The 21250-nt window shown below is 47.1% G+C and overlaps 1 protein-coding gene across 5 annotated transcripts in view; it reads right to left on the bottom strand.

Moving 5' to 3' along the window:
- NINL (ninein like) overlaps positions 1–21250 on the bottom strand; it is a 177398-nt gene that overhangs the window by 139919 nt on the left and 16229 nt on the right. For 4 of the 5 annotated variants that reach the window (XM_074406142.1, XM_074406143.1, XM_074406144.1 and 1 more), the window contains exon 1: positions 4647–4801. The exons of the other annotated variant lie outside the window; for it this stretch is intronic. The gene's annotated coding sequence lies outside the window, so the exon portion shown is untranslated. Of the gene's footprint in view, positions 1–4646; positions 4802–21250 lie in introns of those variants that run through there. 5 annotated transcript variants of the gene reach the window in all.

Below are 21250 nucleotides of genomic sequence, written 5' to 3'. Positions count from 1 at the left end.
AATAAAATAAAAACGGAGTCATACACACACCTGTAGTACCAGCTACTTGGGAGGGTGAGGTGTGAAATGCTTGAATCTAGTTCAAGTCAAGCCAGGCAACACAGTGGAACCCTGTCTCTAAAACATAGTAAAAATAAAAATGGACTTTGAGTTAACAATCCTCATACTGATTCTCAATCGGCATGTATAGACAGCATCACGTAAGTCACAGCTTTTCTCTAGCACTTTAAACACATCATTTTCTTGTTAAGGTAAAGAAATGATTTAGTCCCTCGGAGGCGGTAAGGGATGCTGGAAACCCAGTGCTGGGAGGCAACTCGGCACAGTGGGGGAATGGAATTTGCAGAGCCTGTCCATACCCCAGCACACCTGATCTCCATGTGACCTTGAGCATGTTATTAAACTCTCTGACCCTCACACTCCCTGCGTGTGAGATGGGGACAACAGCATGCCCCAGCCCGCCTGCTGTGAGCACTCAGTGAAAGAATTTACCAAAAACACAGAACCGTGCCGGGCACCTACTGAATCCTCATTCAAAATTAAAAAACAAAACAAAACACCAAGAGACCTCAGCTCCATTTCTGGCAGCCACAACCAGTGCACAAGTCACGCACGGGGACTGGGCAGAGGTGACACGCTACCTGTGTGGTGAGGCTCACACAGCACCCATGGATCGGGCAACCAAAGCCTGTCCTTCCCGCCCCCCACACCACCCTGCCTCTGGAGACAGCCTGTGGGAGGCCTCCTGGTGACTGGTTCAAATGGCTCCAGACTCCACTACCCTGGCTGAGGGCACCAGGTGTCACTCCTCGTTCTTCAGAGGCACAAAAGCCAAGGAAGCCAAGCTCCCTCACCCCACGGATGTGAGAGGCTATGTGCATAAGAGGAGCCACCTGGGTCCCTCAGGGCCACTTCAGCCATGGAGCAGCCCATCTTGAGGTCTTCTGTGACCTCCCTGTGTGCTTCAGCCAGACTGAGTTGAGTTTTCCATCATTAGTAGCTAAGATATCCTAACTGATATACTCTACAAATGTAAAATTATTTACCAGAGGCTTAAAAACCGAGAGATTTTGAAGAACAATTGCCCTCTCTGACCACTCAGAAACTCCAACAAACCCAAATCATTACTTTACTCAACAAAGTAGATCCAAAAATAAGGTTGTAAGAGGATGTGTGTCACATCACAAAAAATTGTGTGGATTACCCCTTATGATACAAAGTAACAACCAATGCACAAAAACCGGTATAGCCTAGAGCTTCTCAAACTTGATTGTATCAGAGGTACCTAGAGAGCTCTGCAATTTCAGAAACTAACGAATGACTTTGACTCCAGGGAGGCTACTATACAACAGTCTTGGGGGAAACAGGTCGCCTCACTTGGAGGATGACGGAAGGCTCCATAATCCTGCACAAATCCCAGGAAAGATAAATCTGTGTTCAGAGAGGAGAGTACAACCAGGCAGTGCCAGATGTATGCTTGAACCTAGGTCAAAAAACGATGAAAATACAAGCCATGCTCCAAAAGACTCCTCTGTCCCAGAAAATTCTCTGTCAATTCACAAACAATAACAATCAGAATCCTGGAGGCTCAAGGTTACCCCAAGGGTGGGAGAAGGAAAGCCTCCTTCCAAATAGCTCCAGGTAGAGTCTGACCCAAAGTTTTGGCCTCCTGCTTGTGAGTAACCAAATCTCTTGGCCTTGAGTCTGAATTCCTAATCTGCACTTGAAGCCAAGAAGTAAGCTAAACTCAAACCTAGACTCCAGTTACAGCAACTGCCACTCAACTACTTAGAGAATAACCAAAAAAATGGAAGAGCAAAGTGGCCGCAGCACTGGAAATGCCTTCCAGGATGGAGGGCGCTATTAAATGCAGCCAGGAAGCCATGCCTTGTTCCAGTTCAGGTGTGAGGCCAAGAAACTGCTCCTGTTTTTGCTTCCTGCTTCCAAATCTGTCTTCTACCAGAAAAGTGGAAAGCTATCTAGCAGCTACCTGCTCGGGGCAAGATCCAAAGGTAGACTAGGCACAGTGGCTCACGCCTGTAATCCCACCACTTTGGGAGGTGGGAGGCAGGTGCATCATTTGAGGTCAAGAATTGGAGGCCAGCCTGCGCAACATGGTGAAACTCCATCTCTACTAAAAACAGAAAAATTAGCTGGGTGTGGTGGTGGCCACCTGTAATCCCAGCTACTCAGGGGGCGGAGGCAGAAGAATCACTTGAACTCGGGAAGCAGAGGTTTCAGTGAGGCAAGATCATGCCACTGCAGTCCAACCTGGGTGATAAAATAAGACTCCATCCATCTCTCTCTCTCTCTCTCTCTCTCTCTCTCTCTCTCTCTCTCACACACACACACACACACACACAAAAGATCCACAGGTAAATGTCCACTGTGGAAAGAATGTGTTCACAGGGCCTCGGTCACATGCCCTAAGTCTCAAATGCCCCATGTGTCATCTTACAAAATTGTTAAAAAGATTGGGAGGCTAAGACATGGATCACGAGGTCAAGAGATCGAGATCATCCTGACCAACGTGGTGAAACCCATCAAAAAGTGGGCAAAGGATATGAACAGATGCTTCTCAAAAGAAGATATTTATGCAGCCAACAAATATGAAAAAAAGCTCATCCTCACTGGTCATTAGAGAAATGCAAATCAAAACCATAATGAGATACCACCTTGTGCCAGTTAGAATGGCAATTATTAAAAAGTCAGGAAACAACAGATGCTGGAGAGGATGTGGAGAAACAGGAATGCTTTTACACTGTTGGTGGCAGTGTAAATTACTTCAACCATTGTGGAAGACAATGTGGCAATTCCTCAAGGACCTAGAACCAGAAATACCATTTGACCCAGCAATCCCATTACTGGGTATATACCCAAAAGATTATAAATTATTCTACTACAAAGAAACATGTACACGTGTGTTCACTGCAGCACTATTTACAATAGCAAAGACTTGGAACCAACCGAAATGCCCATCAATGATAAGACTGGATAAAGAAAATGCGGCACATATACACCATGGAATACTGTGTAGCCATAAAAAAGAATGAGTTCATGTCCTTTGCAGGGACATGGATAAAGCTGGAAGCCATCATTCTCAGCAAACACACACAGGAACAGAAAACCAAACACCGCACGTTCTCACTCACAAGTGGGATTTGAACAATGAGAACATATGGACACAGGGAGAGGAACATCACATACCTCACACACGGGCCTGTGGGGGAAGGAGAAGGGAAAGGAGAGCATTATAACAAGTACCTAATGCATGTGGGGCTTAAAACCTAGATGACGGGTTTTACAGCAAACCATCATGGCAAATGTATACCTATGTAACAACCTTGAACATTCTGCACATGTATCCCAGAACTTGAAGTAAAATAAAATTTAAAAGAATTAAAACTTGGCCAGGCATGGTGGCTCACGCCTATAATCCCAGCACTTTGGGAGGCCGAAGCAGGGGGATCACCTGAAGGTCAGGAATTTGAGACCAGCCTAACCAACATGGTAAAACCCCCAACTCTTCTAAAAAATACAAAAATTAGCCGGCCATGATGGTGCGTGCCTGTAGTTCCAGCTACTTGGAAGGCTGAGGCAGGAGAATTACTTGAACCCGCAAGGCAGAAGCTGCAGTGAGCCGAGGTCGCGCCACTGCACTCCAGCCTGGGCAACAAAAGGGAAACTTGGTCTCAAAAACAAACAAACAAACAAACAAACAAACAAACAAAAAAACCCCTCTGCTTTTATAAGCATTTTAAATCCAGTATGAAAAACCTGGAAGTCAGCAAAGGCCTCTAAGAAGAAACTTACCATCAATCATGACCCCTCTTACTACTGACCCTGAAAATCACTTCATCTTCATGGGTCTCTTCCTGAACTTCCTCCCTAGTTCCAGGGCTTGACCTAATCTCAAAGAGCAGAAAGAAACGTGGCCACCCATCCTCACTTGAGTCCTGTGCGAACATACAGCCCTACACAGAGCTCCTAACAGTGGAGCATCAGTACCCAGGATGATCTAAGTGTGAAACATCCAACACGGTCAGACTCCCAAGCGGGGTGTGTGACTGCACGCACAGGCGGGAGGAAAGGGACGATTCTGCAAAACGAGTACCAGGGATAAAACTCCAACAGACTTCTCCAACCTTTCAATGAACTGTCCCAAGGGCCACAAATGCGGGACACGCTCTGTGGGGACCCACAGCCACAAGGACAGGAGGAAATCCTGGGCCTCGACGGGACAGGAGAAAACAGCCCGCGCGGGGCAGACGGCAGAGCTCAGCCCCGCGTGGGCCCTGGCCAAGGCCGCACTCCCCAGCCAAGCCTACGGGCTGTGCAGGACCCCGGACCTTGTTCCCACCGCGCAGGCGCCGCCGCCGTCGGGAAACCAGGTTTTCAAGTCCTCGGCCCCACGAGCGCCGTATTTTAGGGCGTGACCCCCGCCCTGCCCTCGAGGGCAACCGGAAAAGCGGGCACCCAGGCAGACGCGCCGAGCCTGCGCCCCGCACTGCGAGGAGCCTCCGAGGCCGCGCTCCCGGAGTCGGCTCTGGAAACCGAGGCACGGGCCGCGAGGAAGGGGAGGCCCGCGGACTCTCGACCCCGCCCGCCGCCTGAACGGTCACGCTGGACGCCCGGGCCCAGCTCACCTGGGAGGTGCCTCCGCCGTCCGCCCGCGCGGAGACAGGGAGCGGCCCACCCGGTCCCGCAGGCCGCTCTTTGTGTCTGGAGGCCGCTAAGCCTCGCTCCTCCCGGCCCCCAGGCGCCGCCCCCTCGATGTCCAGGCGCAGCGGGCGAGCGGGGGGCGGGGAGAGCGAACGGGAGAGGGGGCGGGGCAGGGCGGGGCGGGGCCCGGGATGGCGGGGCGGGGCGGGGCGCGGCGGGGCGGGGCGGGGCGCGGCGGGGCGGGGCGGGGCGGGGAGGGGACAAGGCCGCGCCCGCAACTCTCAGGGTGGCTCGGGCCAGTTTGGAACCTGGGGTAACCCACGCCACGAAGCTGACCTCGCGGGTCCCTGTCGAGGCTGTCTGTGCTGCGGGGCTTGGCGGTTCGCAGCTCTCGGGGTAGCATCTTCTGGAAACAAGCCTGGAGGTGGGCCAGGCAGGGGTAATACCCCAAACCCACCACTGAGGAAACCGCGACTTAAAATCTAGGCCCTCACCTCTCCACTACATATTAAATCCATATAGATTGAGCATCCCTAATCCAAACATCTGAAATCCGAAATGCTTCAAAGTCTGAAAGTTTTGAGCGGTGACATGACGTTCAAAAGAAATGCTCATGGGAGCACTTCTTTTTTCTTCTTTTTCTTTAAGAAGGGCTGTCACTCCTGTTGCCCTGATGCAGTGGCGTGGTTACTGCTCACTACAGCCTCAACTTTCTCAGCTATGGCGCTCGTCCCGCCGCAGCTCCCCAACCCCCAGTAGTTGGGACTGCAGGCACCTGCCACCATGTCTGCTAATTTTGTATGTTTAATATAGACAGAGTCTCACTGTGTTGCCCAGGCTGGACTCGAACTCCTGGACTCAAGGAATTCACCTGCCTCAGTTTCCCAAAGTGCTGGGATTGCAGGCATGAGCCACCAGGCCCCGCCTCTGGCTAATTTTTGTATTTTTTATAGAGAGGAGGTTTCACCATGTTGCCCAGGCTGGTCTGTAATTTCTGGCCTCCAGTGATCCTCCCACCTTGGCCTCCCATAGTGTTGGGATTACAGGCATGAGCCACCCTCGCCTGGCCTCACTGGAGCATTTCTAATTTTGGATTTTCAGATTAGGGATGCTCAATTTGTATAATGTAAATATTCCTAAATGCTTCTGCTGCCAAGTATCTCGGGATATTCAACCTGTATATATGTATCGAGCACCTACTAGGGCCAGGCATTGTCCTAGGGGCTGCCAACATGGGGGCAAAAAATCCCTGCCCCTTATGGAGTTTACCTAGAAGACAATTTAAAAACGTAAATCCTCGGCCGGGCACAGTGGCTCACGCCTGTAATCCCAGCACTTTGGGAAGCCAAGGCGGGTGGATCACCTGAGGTTGGGAGTTTGAGACTAGCCTGAACAACATGGAGAAACCCTGTCTCTACTAAAAATACAGGAGTAGCTGGGCATAGTGGTGCATGCCTAGTAGCCCAGCTACTTGGGAGGCTGAGGCAGGAGAATCGCTTGAACCCAGGAGGCAGTGGTTGCAGTGAGCCAAGATCACTCCATTGCACTCCAGCCTGGGCAACAAGAACGAAACTCCGTCTCAACAAACAAAACAAAATGTAAATACAGCAAGGATCTGTGGCCACATCTGTAATCCCAATACTTTGGGAAGTTGCCATGGGCAGATAGCCTGAGGTCAGGAGTTTGAGACCAGCCTGGCCAACATGGTGAAACCCAGTATCTACTGAAATACAAAAAAAATAGCCAGTTGTTGTAGTGCGTGCCTGTACTCCCAGCTACTCGGGAGGCTAAGGCACGAGAATTGCATGAACCTGGGAGTCAGAGGTTGCAGGGAGCTGAGATCACGTCACTAGATTCCAGCTTGGGCAACAGAGCAAAACTCTGTTTCCAAAAAAATAGAAACACAAACATAAATATGCCCCTCCCCTCCCCTTCCCTTAAAAAACAAAACAAAACAAAAACACATACAAAATGTCAGAGAGGGCTGGGCATGGTGGCTCACGCCTGTAATCTCAGCACTTTGGGAGGCCATGGTGGGTGGATCATGAGGTCAGGCCAACATAGTGAAATCCCATCTCTACTAAAAATACAAAAATTAGCCGGGTGTGGTACTCAGGAGGCTGAGGCACGAGAATCGCTTGAACTTAGGAGGCAGAGCTTGCAGTGAGCCATGCCATTGCACTCTAGCCTGGGTGACAGAGTGAGACTCCATCTCAAAAACAAAGAAAAAAAGTCAGAGAGTTATAAATACATTGAAATTACAAAATGAGCTACAGTGCACTCTAGCATGAGGAAAGTGCATATATTTTGTAGCAACTCCACTTTAGAGGATGTGAGGATCAGAGGCAAAATGATTGGGGTAAGGAGGAAGCTGGATGAAAGACATGCTCTAGGGGAAATGGAGTTTCCAAGGATAGTTGAGATTTCTGAGTGCCTGCAAGTGGTAAACCCCACACAGAGTGAAAGGCAAGCACAGTGAATAGTTCAGAGGCACTCACAGCGTGTTCTGGGCTGGGAGGTTTTCCTGACCTGCTGAATGCACCCAGATGTCTTTTGCTATGCCCATGACCTGTTCCAACCAGTGAGGGGCAGGCACAATGTCAGGGCACACCGTGCAAAGATGGTCCCTGTGGGATGTGCAGCCAAGGCCCTGATGACTCCAGTTTATAACCCTGGACCCCCAGGGGTGCTCAGAGCCATAGGGGCTGCCATTGTGAAGAATGTCTTCAGTGCTCCTGATGCTCTGCATGGGCTCCCACTTACTAGCTGGAGAATGAATTTGGTGTCAAAAGATGTTAATCATGTGCTGCTTATTAGCTGTTTCTGGATAAGCCAGTCATGTAACATCTGTGATCTCAGTCTCCTCATCTGCAAAATAGAAATGTAAAAATTACCCATTGCACAGGACTGTACTGAATTTAGTTATTTTATTTCTTGAGACAGGGTCTCAGTTGGTCACCCAGGCTGGAATGTGGTGGTGTGATCACAGCTCACTGCAGCCTTGATTTCCTGGGCTTAGGTGATCCTCCCACCCCAGCCTCCCAAGTAGCTGCACTAGAGGTGCACCACCACACTTGGCTAACTTATTATTTTTTAGAGATGGGGGTCTCACTACATTGCCCTGGGGGTCTCACTACATTGCCCAGGCTGTGAACTCCTGGGGGTCTCACTACATTGCCCAGGCTGTGAACTCCTGGGTTCAAACGATCGTCTTACCTTGGCTTCCCAAAGTACTGAGATTGCAGGCATGAGACACCATGTCCAGTTGAGTGTACCGAATTTAAATGAGCCTTCATCAGAGAGAAACAGGGAAACTAGGAATTCTCCACTTTGACGCCTTAAAAATTAAAAATACCAGTGCCTGTGGCCTACCTTCAGACATTCTGATTCTATTGTTGTGTAAGGAAGATTCTCTCTCTACTCTCACACAGTAACAACAATCAACACAGAAGACCTATGACTAAATGTGTCACACACCAGGCAGCAGACACCAGCTGGGTGTCCTGTAATTCAATTCTGCCACTATCTTCCTAGAATAGTGACAGGGTTCCACAGGGTGAGGACTCAGTCCCCAAGACTCCCCACACATACCAGTCACAAGTCCAGACCTCCACAGAACTTCTGACAGATCAGCTTCAGGTTGGAGTTCCCAAGACCCCATCTTTAGTTTCAGTTAATTTGCTGGAGTGTCTCACAGAACTCAGAGAAACGCTTATGTTCACTGGTTTATTTTTATTTATTTATTTTTGAGTCGGAGTCTTGCTCTGTTGCCCAGGCTGGAGTGCAGTGGCATGATCTCAGCTCACTGCAACTTCTGTCTACTGGGTTCAAGCGATTGTCCTGCCTCAGCCTCCCAAGTAGCTGGCTCTACAGGCACGTGTCACCACACCCGGCTAGGTTTTTGTATTTTTATTAGAGACAGGGCTTCGTCATATTGGCCAAGCTAGTCTTGAATTCCTGACATCAGGCGATCTGCCTGCCTTGGCCTCCCAAAGTGCTGGATTTAAAGGTGTGAGCCACCACACCTGGCCCACTGGTTTATTATAATGGATACTGTAAAGGACACAGATGAAGAGACACATAGGGCAAGGTTTGGAGGAAGGAGGAGAGCTTCCATACCTCCCTGGGTGCCACCCTCCAGGAATCTCCACTGTTCAGCTACCCAGAAGTTCACTGAACCCTGTCCTCTTGGGTTTTTATGGAAGCTTCACAATGTCAGCATTCCTTCTCCCAGGGAGTGGGGTGAGACCCTCTCATGGGAGAGTCTTAAAACCCACAATCAGAAAGGCAGGAAAAAGTCAGAGGCCTGTTCCTGAGGCCCAATTCCTACAACTTTACAGCAAAGGACTGTAGCAAGGGCTATGGGAGTCATGTGCCAGGAACTGTGGACGAAAACTAGAGGCTGTCCTAACACCACAATTGTTCAGGAAAAAACCTTTGAGTCAATCTTGACTCTCTCATATCCTACAGTTAATACATCATCACATCCTGATGGCTTTTGTTTTTAAAAACTTTTTCTTTTGAATTAATATTATCTTTACAGGAAACTTGGAAAAGCAGAAAAGAGAGGTTCCACATACTTCTCACTCAGGTTCCTGTAAATATCATCATCTTAAATAGCCATGTTTTTGACAATGGTATAATGGTGTAGTTATCAAAACCAGGAATTTAACATCAGTACATTACTATTAACTAAAGACCTTAGTCAGATTTTACCAGTTTCCCACTAACGCCCCTCCCCTTTTCTTGTCAGTGCCAGATCCTTCCGGCATCACATGGCCATTCCAAGCCACTCACCTCCACCTTTAGCCTGTGTAACAGTCTCCTGGCCATCCTCTTGCTTCTAGTTTTGCCTCTCTATTTTCAACTTAAGTGTTGCAGTTTTTAATTACTGACTTCTCTTATAATAATCTGGCTTTGGTCTTCAGTTTCTTTCCTCAGGTCTGCTGCTTTCCTTTCATCCCATGCTGGTTTTTTTTTTTTTTTTTTTTTTTTTTTTTTGTCTGTTTTGGAGCTCCTGTTCACAAACTAATATTTTAATCTTAAGATATTGTAGGCCGGGCGCGGTGGCTCACGCCTGTAATCCCAGCACTTTGGGAGGCCGAGGCGGGTGGATCACGAGGTCAAGAGATCGAGACCATCCTGGTCAACATGGTGAAACCCCGTCTCTACTAAAAATACAAAAAATCAGCTGGGCATGGTGGCGCGTGCCTGTAATCCCAGCTACTCTGGAGGCTGAGGCAGGAGAATTGCCTGAACCCAGGAAGCAGAGGTTGCGGTGAGCCGAGATCGTGCCATTGCACTCCAGCCTGGGTAAAAAGAGCGAAACTCCGTCTCAAAAAAAAAAAAAAAAAGATATAAAAGATATTGTAGGCCAGATACAGTGGCTGACACCTATAATCCCAGCACTTTGGGAGGCTGAGGTTGGAGAATCACTTCAGCCCAGGAGTCTGAGGCTGCACTGAGCTATAATCATGCCACTGCACTCCAGCTTGGGTGACAGAACAAGACCCTGTCTCAAAAAAAGAGAGAGAAAAAAAGAATGCTCTGTCTCTTATTTTATTTTAAGACTCATAGTAATAAACGCCTTTTTCTCAGATGGTTTAAAGCAGGCTGCCAAGTAAGCCCATCTTGTTCCTTGCCTGCTGCTGTCCTGGGGCACCTGCACAGTTCTCTGCCTGCAAAACTGAGCCTCCTCCCTGAACGTGAGAGCCAGTACTGTGGGGCATTGCTCTAAACGCTTCAGAAGGTCTTAGCAGCCGGAGAGAAGTGGGAAAATCCAGCGCTGTGTGGCTGGGGACAGACATCAAATAATGAAGACAGAAGAAGGCAATGGCAGGTTAAGATGCCTGTAGGAAACTCAGCTGGAAAAAGAGGCAGGAAGGGACCAGAGCTAGTGGGAAAAGTGTCCCACAGAGCAGATACGGCTGGCATGTAAAAGGAAGTAGTGGAATTTAGCTACAAACTAAATAGTGAAGTAAGAGGTAAAGAAAATGAAAATCAGAAATGCCTCCCAAGGGCTGGGCACAGTGGCATATACCTGTAATTCCAGCACTTTGGGAGGTCGAGGCGGGCAAATCACTTCAGGCCAGGAGTTTGAGTCCAGCCTGGCTAATGGGGCAAAACCCCCATTACTACAAAAAATACAAAAATTAGCTGGGCATGGTGGTGACCACCTGCAGTCCCAACTACTTGGGAGGCTGAGGTCGGAGGATCACCTGAGCCTGGGAAGTCAAGGCTTCAGTAAGCCGAGACTGCACCACTGCACTCCAGCCTGAGCAACGGAAATGCTGTGCCTTGCTGCCTCCCAAATGTTTCTCCTGTAGACTTTCTATCTGCTGTGATAAAATGAGCTTCATCTTTCTGAAAACCTGCTTTGATCACTCCTCCTTTCCCCAAGGCCTTTGGTGACTCCACACTAACTAGACAGAGAAATCCAGATTCACTAACCCTCATCCAGCCTTCCTCACTGAAATCTCAGCCCCCACCTTCCCAACTTCTCCCATTATATCCCACAAGCCCTGCGTCTAGCAAAACCAGGGGCTTGCTGACTCTGGGGAGAGCCCCTGGCACTCCTGCCTTGGTGTTTTAAATACACCATGCCTCCTTTCCATTGACTTGAATCTGTTAATTCATCAAGGCCGTGCTCAAATCTGTCCTTTTCTGAGAAGACCCCCAGAGCAACTTCAGTTTACCCCATCTATTGAATAAGGAGTCCTGTTCTGCCTTAGACCATTCATTCTGGTCTATTAAGTCTTATGACACTATCTAAGGTTCCACTGGTAGGTCCTACTTGTTTGAGTACCAATGAGATTGTAAACTGCCACAGTCAGGAATGATGAGTTTTATATCTTTATATCCCCCACAACACCTAGTATTATAGAAAGCCTGATAAAGAGTAAGGGTTCCTTATTTTATTGAATGCTAGTGTTGATTTTATGTTTCTGGCAGTGGTTTCAATTAATGGGGGTGTGATATAGACATCTATGATGTAGACGTCTTAATTTTTCATAAATAACCCGTCATGAAATTGGCATCTGTGAATTCCAGTGTGATGCTGGGAGTTGAGAAATGCCAGTAGCCTGCAGATGGCTGTGTTAACAAGTGGCCACAAGATCCTGCATTTGTTTTATAGTGTTGTTAGTTCACATTCATCTCCCATAGTTCAATTAAAATAACAGCAATCAGGTGACAACAGAGAACTTCAGCCTTTAGAGAAGATTTGCCACATTCAAGTACTTAAAGCTTCCTCAGGAGTCATTGCTAAATGCTCATTTCAGAACATTTGAAAATATATTCATTTGCGGATATTGTTGCTTCATTGTCTTTAAAAAGCTTTGATAACTCAGATATACCCAGTTTAACTCAGTCTGAGTATATCTGATTCTTTTTTTTTTTTTTTTTTTTTTTTTGAGACAGAGTCTCAAATCAAACAAAAAAAAGAAAAAAAAGAGACAGAATCTCACTGTGTTGCCCAGGCCGGAGTACAGTGGCACAATCTTGGCTCACTGCAACATTCACCTCCCAGATTCAAGCAATTCTTGTGCCTTAGCCTCATTAGTAGCTGAGACTACAGGCACATGCCACCAGGCCCGGCTAATTTTTGTATTTTTAGTAGAGACGGGGTTTTGCCATGTTTGCCAGGCTGGGCTCAAACTCTTGACCTCAGATGATCCGCCCACCTTGGCCTCCCAAAATGCTGGGATTACAGGTGTGGGCCATGGTGCCTAGCTGAGTATATCTGATTCTTTCAGTAAATTCTATGTTATTTTCCTTTTATTTTATTTCCAAATAAAACATGTAAGTTTTATTTGGAACATTTTTAGATGCATAGGCTAGGTACCAAATAGTATAGAGAGCTCCATGCACCCCCGTTCACTCTCCCTTAATGCTAAAATCCTACATAACAACAGTACAATGACCAGAACCGGGGAATTAACCACTAATGACACAACCTATCAGCTAAGTTCCAGACTTCAGCTGGATTTCACCAGTGTTCCTGGATCCCATGTGGCATTTACTCAGTGTGTCTTCTTAGTTTCCTCTGCTCTGTGACAGTTTCAACTCTTCCTTTTTCACGACATTAACAGTAATGAGGAGCATTGGTCAGGCATTTCATAGGATGTCCCTTACTTTGGGTTTGTCTGATGTCTTCTCATTATTAGACTGGTGTTAGAGACTTTTGGGAAGAACACACAGAAGTGAAGTGCCTTTGTCATCCCATCATGTAAGGGGTACCTGACATCCATGTGATGTTAATCTTGATCACCTGGTTCAGGTGTTGTCTGCCAGGTTTCCTCACTGCAGTTTCAAATTTTTCTCTTCATATTCTGAGTTTTTTGTTCTGCTTTGTTTTTTGTTATTTGTTTGTTTTTGACACGGTCTCCTCTATCACCCAGGCTGATGTGCAGTGATGCAATCTCAGCTCACTGAAGCTTTGACTTCCCGAGCTCAGGTGATCCTCCCACCTCAGCCTCCCAAATAGCTGGGACTACAGGGAGTTGCCATCATGCCCAGCTAACTTTTGTATTTTTTGTAGAGATGGGGTTTTGCCATGTTACCCAGACTGGAATCAAACTTCTGGCCTCAAGTGATCTACCCGCTTTGGCCTCCCAAAGTGCTGGGATTATAGGCATAAGCCACCGCACCCGACCCATACTCTGTTCTTTAGGAGCAAGTTACTAAGTCCATTCCAGCCCACAGTCAAGAAAAGCAGGATTAAATTCCACCTCCTGTGGGGGAAGTATCTACATATATTATTTAGAATTATTTATCAGGAGGATCTATTTCTTATCTCCTCTTTATTGATTCAATCAAATCATTTATATCAGTATGGACTCCTATATTTTTATTTCCTATTCTAAGTTATAATCTAATGCTATGTTATTTCATTGCTCCCATTGTTCCAGCGTTGGCTATCGGTGGCTCTTTCAGCTCAGCTCCTGTGCCCCTCAGCGTGCCTGAGTATTTTGCTTTTGGAGTACTTCCATAGTTGTGAGCACCATACTATGTTCCAGGCTTCTCTCACATTTTTCCAGCCCCAGCCCTAGTATCAAGCCAGGTCTCCAAGAAGCCCTGCTTCTTTTTGTTGGCGAATTGTATTTAGAAACCAAGATCTGTGTGAGCGTGTGTTCACTGCTATTGGAGGTGTCAGTGTTTCTCGGCCCTGTCAGTGCACAGACTCAGGAAATATACAGATTTGTTGACTCAGGTATACACACATATTTATAAATGTCTGCTCCCTACCTACCTGTTTATCTGTCTATCCTCTATCTGCCATCTACCATCTATCTACCAACCTACCTATCTACCAATTAAACTAAATCTGAGTTCATGCTGATGTCTCCAAAACAAATCCAATACCCTAGGCTTCATACCAGCATTCCCCACTTACTTCTTTGTAATACTTTCAGAATTTGTTTTTGCTATTTTTGAGACAGGGCCTCACTCTGTCACCCAGGGTGGAGTGCAGTCACACAATCTTGGCTCACTGCAGCCTCAACCTCCTCAGGCTCAAGCGATCCTCCCACCTTAGCCTCCTGAGTAGCTGGGACCACATGTATGCGCCATCATACCCAGCTTATTTTTATAGTTTTTGTAGAGATGGGATCACACATGTTGCCCAAGCTGGTTTTCCACTCCTGGGCTCGAGCAATCCACCCACCTCAGCCTCCCAAAGTGCTGGGATTACAGATGTGAGCCACTGTGCCCAGTCTACTTTCAGATTTTTTTTTTTTTTTTTTTTGAGATAGAGTTTCGCTCTTTTTGCCCAGGCTGGAGTCCAGTGGCATGTTCTTGGCTCACCAAAACTTCTACCTCCCAGGTACAAACGATTCTCCTGTCTCAGACTCCAAAGTAGCTGGAATTATAGGCATGTGCCACCATGCCTGGCTAATTTTGTATTTTTAGTAGAGACAGGATTTTTCCATGTTGGTCAGGCTGGTCTCGAACTCCCTACCTCAGGTGATCTGCCCGCCTCAGCCTCCCAAAGTGCTGGGATTACAGGCGTGAGCCACCGCACCTGGCCTCCTTTCAGAACTTTTAACCCATAGCCTGTGAGAAACAAATTTATAAACTAGAGTACAGTGTTTAATACAGTTTTTAAGCCTTACAGTTTCTGTAAGGCTTTCAAATACAAGCTTTCAAAATTATTTAGGTCAGCTCCTTTTCCCTCAGCCCCTTCAGTAAGGTTATAATCATACATCTAGAATAAGGTTAGATTCATTTATCACAGTCTGTTTTCCATATTAGGTCTTTTTTTTTTTTTTTTTTTTTTGAGACGGAGTTTCGATCTTGTTACCCAGGCTGGAGTGCAATGGCGCGATCTCGGCTCACCGCAACCTCCGCCTCCTGGGTTCAGGCAATTCTCCTGCCTCAGCCTCCTGAGTAGCTGGGATTACAGGCATGTGCCACCATGCCCAGCTAATTTTTTGTATTTTTTTAGTAGGGACAGGGTTTCACCATGTTGACCAGGATGGTCTCGATCTCTTGCCCTCGTGATCCACCCGCCTCAGCCTCCCAAAGTGCTGGGATTACAGGCTTGAGCCACCGCGCCCGGCCATATTAGGTCTTTAATATGCTGGCTAATTATTTTTTAATATGCATGCACTAAAGTTCATGCAGTATGAAAAAATAAAGTATAAAATTGACAATTGTGTAGATCACCATATATCCACTACCCTGGTACCATAGGTAAAGTTCCATTACTTTGAAAGTCGCTGGTATGGTTTGGCTGTGTCCCCACCCAGATCTCATGTTGAATTTGTACTTCCATAGTTGCCATATATTGTGGGAGAGGCCCGGTGGGAGATAATTTGAATCGTGGGGGTGGTTTCCCCTATACTGTTCTCGTGGTCGTGAATAAGTCTCATGAGATCTGATGGTTTTATCAGGGGTTTCTGCTTTTGCATCTTCCTCATTTTCTCTTGCTGCCACTGTGTATAAAGTGCCTTTTGGCTGAGCGCGGTGGCTCATGCCTATAATCCCAGCACTTTGGGAGGCTGAGGTGGGCAGATCACAAGGTGAGGAGATTGAGACCATCCTGGCCAACATGGTGAAACCCTGTCTCTACCAAAAACACAAAAATTAGCTGGGTGTGCTGGTGCGTACCCATAATCCCAGCTACTCAGGAGGCTGAGGCAAAATAATCACTTGAACCTGGGAGGCGGAGGTTGCAGTGAGCCGAGATCGCACAATTGCACTCCAACCAGGTGACAGAGCAAGACTCCGTCTCAAAAACAAACAAACAAACAAAAAACCAAAATGCCTTTCACCTCCTGCCATGATTCTGAGGCCTCCCCAGCCATGTGGAACTGTACATCCAATTAAACTTCTTTTTCTTCCCAGTCTTCATTAGCAGTGTGAAAATGGACACAGTTGTGCTGTGTGTCCCTGTGAAATTAACTGCTCCCCTCCCCCAAGTCCCTGGCGACCATTGTTGTGTCTTCTGTCCATGCAGTGTTGCCTTTCCTAAAAGGTCATATGGATGACTTACACCATATGTAGACTTTGGGGTTTGGCTTCTTTTCTCTTTTTTTTTTGAGACATAGTTTTGCTCTGTCGTGCGATCTCGGCTCACTGCAACCTCCGCCTCCTGGGTTCAAGCGTTTCTCCTGCCTCAGCCTTCTGAGTAGCTGGGACTACAAGCATGTGTCACCACGCCCAGCTAATTTTTGTACTTGTAGTGGAGATGGGGTTTCACCATTTTGGCCAGGATGGTCTCGATCTCCTGACCTTGTGATCCGCCCACCTTGGCTTCCCAAAATGCTGGGATTACAGGCGTAAGCCACCACTTTGGCCTGAGGTTTGGCTTCTTTCACTTAGCAAAGTGAATCTAAGATTCATCCATGTCGTTGTGTGTTATCAGTAGCTCATTCCTTTTGGTAATTATGAACAGAACTACTAGACTGGGAGTGGTGGCTCATACCTGTAATCCCAGCACTTTGGGAAGCTGGGATTACAGGTATTGCTCAAAACAAGGTGTTTGAGACCAGTCTGGGCAACACAGCAAGACCTTATCTCTACAATAAAATTTTAAAGATTAGCCAAGCATAGGCTGGGCATGGTGGCTCAAGCCTGTAATCCCAGCACTTTGGGAGGCCGAGGCGAGTGGATCACGAGGTCAAGAGATCGAGACCATCCTGGTCAACATGGTGAAACCCCGTCTCTACTAAAAATACAAAAAATTAGCTGGGCATGGTGGCGCGTGCCTGTAATCCCAGTTACTCAGGAGGCCGAGGCAGGAGAATTGCCTGAACCCAGGAGGCGGAGGTTGCGGTGAGCCGAGATCGTGCCATTGCGCTCCAGCCTGGGTAACAAGAGCAAAACTCCATCTCAAAAAAAAAAAAAAAAAAATTAGCCAAGCATAGTGGCACATACTTGAGGTGCCAGCTACTCTACTCAGGAGGTTGAAGCGGGAGGATGGCTTGAGCCCAGGGGGTCAAGGGTGCAGTGAGCTGTGATTACACCACTTTACTCCAGCCTAGGTGACAGAGTGAGACCATGTCACTAAAAAGAAAAGATAAAGGAAAAAATAAAACAAATAGAGCTCCTAGAAACATTTCCATACAGGTTTTTGTTCATTTGAAAGTAAGTTCTATTCACTTTGAATAGAAAAGTGGATGCTAGTATGAGGGGTCATTGGCATCTCTGTCTGTTTAACTGAAGAAGACAATGCCAAATGGTTTTCCAAAGCGGCTACACTGTTTTGTATTCCCCACCAGCAACCAGTAAGTTTCTGTCCTCTGCATCCTTGTCAGCATTTGATGGCGTCACTTTATTTCATTTGATTAATTTTACAGTAGAGTCTATTTTCTTTTTGAGGATAGCCTTTTTGCTTGGTGAAAATATTAGGTATTAACAGTCAGCTAGCTAATAGAGGTTGGCTGAGGGTTTTTACTGTAAGTCAAAATAGAAGTCATACTTACCATCTTCAGTCAAAATGCTGTTGACAGAAGAAAGTTCATTTTGAAAATCAATCTAAGGATCTTTCATAGAGAAAAATGGTAGAAGAGGTAATTGAGAAATAAAGGGAAATACGATGCTCTTGCTATGGGATTATTTTTCTTCTACACTGGAATTTTCTGACTTAGAATAAAATTCCCCTTTAAAAGCAGATATGGGGTGGGCACAGTGGCTTGCATCTGTAATTCTAGCACTTTGGGAGGCTGAGGCAGGTGAATCCTTTGAGGCCAGGAGTTCAAGACCACCCTGGCCAACATGCTGAAACTGTCTTTTCTAAAACTACAAAAATTAGTTGGGTATGGTGGCACATGCTTGTAGTCCCAGCTACTCGGGAAGCTGAGGCATGAGAATTGCTTGAATTTGGGAGGTGGAGGTTGCAGTGAACCAAGATGGTGCCACTGCACTCCAGCTTGGGCGACAGTGCAAGACTCTGCCAAAAAAAAAAAAAAAAAAAAAAAAGCATTGCCTGTGGTCAAGCTCTTGAGCACCCAGAACCCTCATTTGGTTCTGGCATCTGAAGAGGGTTTATATTGCACTCCAGTAGGTGAAAGACCAGGCTGCAAGGGCCTGCTGTACATACATCCAGAGGTGGTCTAGGGCCTCTGTGCTGTTGTCTAGGCCAAAAATCATGGGAGCCTGAATCACATGCACACATGGAAGCTTTAATAGCACAGGGAATCTACTGAAAGGTCCCATGACGTGGCTACATCCTTTGAGCCTGTGAGCTCCACGAGAGCAAGTCTGGACCCCTTTGTTTCCCTGCTATAGGCTCAGTGCCTAGGACACCCTACAGCAGGCGTCCCCAGACTTTTTACACAGGGGGCCAGTTCACTGTCCCTCAGACCATTGGAGGGCTGTCACATACTGTGCTCCTCTCACTGACCACCAGTGAAAGAGGTGCCCCTTCCTGATGTGCTGCGGGGGCTGAATAAATGGCCTCAGGGGGCCGCATGCGGCCCGAGGGCCATAGTTTGGGGACGCCTGCCCTACGGCACTCAATACTGCTCAAATGTTTGACTGAATGGTAAAACTGAACCAGGGCCTGCAAAGACATCACAACCATTACTTCTTGCATGAGTCTGTTTGGGCTGCCAGGACAAAATACACAGACTGGGTAGCTTAAATAACAGGAATGTGTTTCTCACAGTGCTGGAGGCCGGGAGTTCAAGATCAAGGTGTGGGCACCCAAGGTCAAGGTTTCCCTGAGCCTCTTGCTTTGGCTTGCCAACAGCTGACTTCTCACTCTTTCTCTGCTTGGTCCTTTCCCTGTGCACACCCATCCCTGGCACCTCTTCCTCTTCCTATAAAGACAACTATTCCTATTGGATTGGGCTCCACCCTTAGGACCTCGTTCATCTTTAATTATCTCTTTGAAGACTCTATGTCCAGATACAGTGACATTAGGGATTGGGGCTTCAGTGTGTAAGTTTTGGAGGGACACAGTTGAGTCCACTGTACCTCTCCTGACCTACAGGTTCCTCCCTCTCGCTTGCCCTTCAGACTCACTCTTCCCTCTGCAGACTCCCGTTCTTCATGATCATGGCTTTACCTCACTCGCCCTTTCAAGAGTTCGTGCAACAGAAGAGGAATGTGCTGAGCACACAGACCAGGAGCCCTGCGGTATTGCCTGCAGACCTGATTGGCTTGGCCTGGTGCCCAGGTTTCCTCTGGGTCATCCCCTCGAGGGTCTGCCTCAGCCCACACCACTTCTGCGCCCCCCCCAGCCTACGTGGCTTGCCTAGAGGCTGGCCTGGCCCCTGTGGGCATTCATGAGCAGCACTTCCAAACCAGAGCCTGCAAGTCCCAAATTCCTGGAAGATCTCCCGTGCACAGTTGGGCTCAGTTGGCAGGGGCCAGCCCACTCACTGAAGTTCAGTCTGAGAAGAGGCCAAGGATAGGTTCTCTTAGAAGGAGTCTGGGGGTTTAGAGGAATTGACTGGAGGAGAAACAACCCTGGCCAGCATCACACAGAAAATTCTAGGCCTCTTTCTGTCTCTCTCCATCTCTCTCTGTTTCTCTGTCTCTGCCTCTGTCTGCCTCTCTGCCACTGTCTCTCTCTGTCTGCCTCTCTGTCACTGTCTCTATCTTTCCCTGTCTGTCTCTGCCTCTGCCTCTGTCTCTCTCTCACCCAGGCATGTTTTATAACAATAAAGAAAACATCTGGGTCAGGTGCAGTGGCTCATGCCTGTAATCCCAGCACTTTGGGAGGCCAAGGCAGGCAGATCATGATGTCAGGAGTTCTAGACCAGCCTGGTCAAAATGGTGAAACCCCATCTCTACTAAAAATACAAAAAAATTAGCTAGGCATGGTGGCATGCCTGTAATCCCATCTTTAAAATAATTAATTAATTAATTTAAAAAGAGAGAGAGAGTCTTAAATGGCTGATTTGCTTAACCTCTAAGCTTCAGTAAAATGGTCAATATAATTCCTTTAAGAATTATAAAATATGATTTTAAACAGAACTATTTTATTATTTCTTTAGTTGTCTGGTGGTTTAGACCATTTTATCTTCTGTGACATTTTAAAAATTTTCATTAATTAAAAAAAAAATAGAGACGTGGTCTTGCTATGTTGCCCTGGTTGGTCTCGAACTCCTGGGTTCAAGCAATCCTCCCATCTCAGCCTCCCAAAGTGCTGGGATTACAGGCATGAGCCACCACACCTATCTTCCATGACTTAAAATTTGAGTATTGGCCAGGCATGGTGGCTCACACCTGTAATCCCAGCATTTTGGGAAGCCAAGGAGGGTGGATCATTTGAGGTCAGGAGTTTGAGACCAGCCTGGCCAAAATGGGGAAACCCCATCTTAACTAAAAATACAAAAATCAGCCAGGCATGCTGGCAGGCACCTCTAATCCCAGCTACTTGGGAGGCTGAGGGAGGAGACTCACTTGAACCAGGGAGGCGGAGGTTGCAGTGAGCCAAGACTGCACCACTGCCCTCCAACTTGGGCAATAGAGTGAGACTCTGTCTAAAAAAAAAAAATTTGAGTATTGAAAATCTTTTTTTTTTTAAAGAGTCTTGTTCTGTCACCCAGGCAGATAGTGATAGAAACACAGTATGCAGCAGTGGAAACAGCTCACTACGGCCTCAACCACCTGTATTCAAGCAATCTTCTTGCCTCAGGCTCCTGTGTAGCTGGGACCACAGGCACATGTCACCATGTCTGGCTAATTTTTTATTTTGTGTAGACACAGTGTCTCTCTTTGTTGCCTAGGCTGTTCTTGAACTCCTGGGCTCAAGCAATATTCCCACCTTGGCTGCCCAAAGTGCTGAGATCACAGGCATGAGCCACTGTGCCCAGCCTGAAGATTTTTTCTGAAGGTCAGGCTGATTTCCCAGAAAGAATCGCAATGATATCTTCTAAGAAATCCAGTGGAAGTAACTGTATTATCAAATATGTAATACATGAATAAAGAGTGGTTTAAAACATTTATGGTTTTATCTGACTAAATTTTAGTCCTATTGCTAGGAGTAAGTTAATTTTGTAAAAGTATAAACCTAAGAAAAAAAAACAAAGTGTAGCCGGGCGTGGTGGCTCATGCCTGTAATCCCAGCACTTTGGGAGGCCGAGGCGGGTGGATCACGATGTCAAGAGATCAAGACCATCCTGGTCAACATGGT

This window comes from Saimiri boliviensis, chromosome 9 (genome assembly GCF_048565385.1).
Source record: "Saimiri boliviensis isolate mSaiBol1 chromosome 9, mSaiBol1.pri, whole genome shotgun sequence".
Classification (NCBI taxonomy): domain Eukaryota; kingdom Metazoa; phylum Chordata; class Mammalia; order Primates; family Cebidae; genus Saimiri; species Saimiri boliviensis.
This window is presented reverse-complemented; position numbering and strand designations above follow the sequence as displayed.